Consider the following 2,500-nt stretch of genomic DNA (forward strand, 5'->3'; position numbering starts at 1 on the left):
AACCTTGTGAAAGGTCCGCGCCAACACCGAGCAGACCGTAATGGGGCGAAAGTCAGCGGGGGATGTTGGTGCAGCCGTTTTCGGGAGAAGGGACGTCCGCGCGCGAAGCAGGCGTTCCGGAAGGGCGCGGGCCAGAAGGAAGAGATTCATCACTTTCACCAGGACTTCGTGCGGCAGGCGCCGCAACTCCGCTGGGGTAAGGCCGTCCGGCCCGGCTGCTGATCCCCTGGGCGGCAAGAGAGTCATAGTTACTCCCGCCGTTTACCCGCGCTTGCTTGAATTTCTTCACGTTGACATTCAGAGCACTGGGCAGAAATCACATTGCGTCAACACCCGCTAGGGCCATCGCAATGCTTTGTTTTAATTAGACAGTCGGATTCCCCCAGTCCGTGCCAGTTCTGAGTTGATCGTTGAATGGCGGCCGAAGAGAATCCGCGCACCCGCGCGCCCCCGGAGGAGCACGCTAAGGCGGACGCGGCCTCGCAGCAAGGAAGATCCGTGGGAGGCCAAGGCACGGGACCGAGCTCGGATCCTGCACGCAGGTTGAAGCACCGGGGCGCGAACGCCGCGCAGGCGCGCGCATCCTGCACCGCCGGCCAGCACGAGGCCAACCAACGGCGAGAGCAGACCACGCCCGCGCTAAACGCCCGCACTTACCGGCACCCCTACGGCACTCACCTCGCCCAGGCCCGGCACGTTAGCGCTGACCCACTTCCCGACCAAGCCCGACACGCCCCGATCCTCAGAGCCAATCCTTATCCCGAAGTTACGGATCCAATTTGCCGACTTCCCTTACCTACATTATTCTATCGACTAGAGGCTCTTCACCTTGGAGACCTGCTGCGGATATGGGTACGAACCGGCGCGACACCTCCACGTGGCCCTCTCCCGGATTTTCAAGGTCCGAGGGGAAGATCGGGACACCGCCGCAACTGCGGTGCTCTTCGCGTTCCAAACCCTATCTCCCTGCTAGAGGATTCCAGGGAACTCGAACGCTCATGCAGAAAAGAAAACTCTTCCCCGATCTCCCGACGGCGTCTCCGGGTCCTTTTGGGTTACCCCGACGAGCATCTCTAAAAGAGGGGCCCGACTTGTATCGGTTCCGCTGCCGGGTTCCGGAATAGGAACCGGATTCCCTTTCGCCCAACGGGGGCCAGCACAAAGTGCATCATGCTATGACGGCCCCCATCAACATCGGATTTCTCCTAGGGCTTAGGATCGACTGACTCGTGTGCAACGGCTGTTCACACGAAACCCTTCTCCGCGTCAGCCCTCCAGGGCCTCGCTGGAGTATTTGCTACTACCACCAAGATCTGCACCGACGGCGGCTCCAGGCAGGCTCACGCCCAGACCCTTCTGCGCCCACCGCCGCGACCCTCCTACTCGTCAGGGCTTCGCGGCCGGCCGCAAGGACCGGCCATGACTGCCAGACTGACGGCCGAGTATAGGCACGACGCTTCAGCGCCATCCATTTTCAGGGCTAGTTGCTTCGGCAGGTGAGTTGTTACACACTCCTTAGCGGATTCCGACTTCCATGGCCACCGTCCTGCTGTCTTAAGCAACCAACGCCTTTCATGGTTTCCCATGAGCGTCGATTCGGGCGCCTTAACTCGGCGTTTGGTTCATCCCACAGCGCCAGTTCTGCTTACCAAAAGTGGCCCACTTGGCACTCCGATCCGAGTCGTTTGCTCGCGGCTTCAGCATATCAAGCAAGCCGGAGATCTCACCCATTTAAAGTTTGAGAATAGGTTGAGGTCGTTTCGGCCCCAAGGCCTCTAATCATTCGCTTTACCGGATGAGACTCGTACGAGCACCAGCTATCCTGAGGGAAACTTCGGAGGGAACCAGCTACTAGATGGTTCGATTAGTCTTTCGCCCCTATACCCAGCTCCGACGATCGATTTGCACGTCAGAATCGCTACGGACCTCCATCAGGGTTTCCCCTGACTTCGTCCTGGCCAGGCATAGTTCACCATCTTTCGGGTCCCAACGTGTACGCTCTAGGTGCGCCTCACCTCGCAATGAGGACGAGACGCCCCGGGAGTGCGGAGGCCGCCGCCCCGTGAAGGGCGGGGAAGCCCCATCCTCCCTCGGCCCGCGCAAGGCGAGACCTTCACTTTCATTACGCCTTTAGGTTTCGTACAGCCCAATGACTCGCGCACATGTTAGACTCCTTGGTCCGTGTTTCAAGACGGGTCGTGAAATTGTCCAAAGCTGAAGCGCCGCTGACGGGAGCGATTATTCCGCCCGAGAGCATCCCGAGCCAACAGCGGCGCGGGTCCGGGGCCGGGCCAGGTAGGTCCGTCATCCGGGAAGAACCGCGCGCGCTTGCCGGGAGCCCGAGCGCCCAAAGGGGCGAATCGACTCCTCCAGATATACCGCCGGGCAGCCAGCCAGGACACCGGGGCTCTGCCCAACAGACGCGAACCGAGGCCCGCGGAAGGACAGGCTGCGCACCCGGGCCGTAGGCCGGCACCCAGCGGGTCGCGACGTCCTACTA

General features: G+C 61.1%; 1 pseudogene; it reads right to left on the bottom strand.

Moving 5' to 3' along the window:
• LOC124591047 overlaps positions 1-2,500 on the bottom strand; it is a 6,618-nt pseudogene that overhangs the window by 3,502 nt on the left and 616 nt on the right.

Source organism: Schistocerca americana, unplaced genomic scaffold (assembly GCF_021461395.2).
Source record: "Schistocerca americana isolate TAMUIC-IGC-003095 unplaced genomic scaffold, iqSchAmer2.1 HiC_scaffold_796, whole genome shotgun sequence".
In the NCBI taxonomy this organism is placed as follows: Eukaryota; Metazoa; Arthropoda; class Insecta; order Orthoptera; family Acrididae; genus Schistocerca; species Schistocerca americana.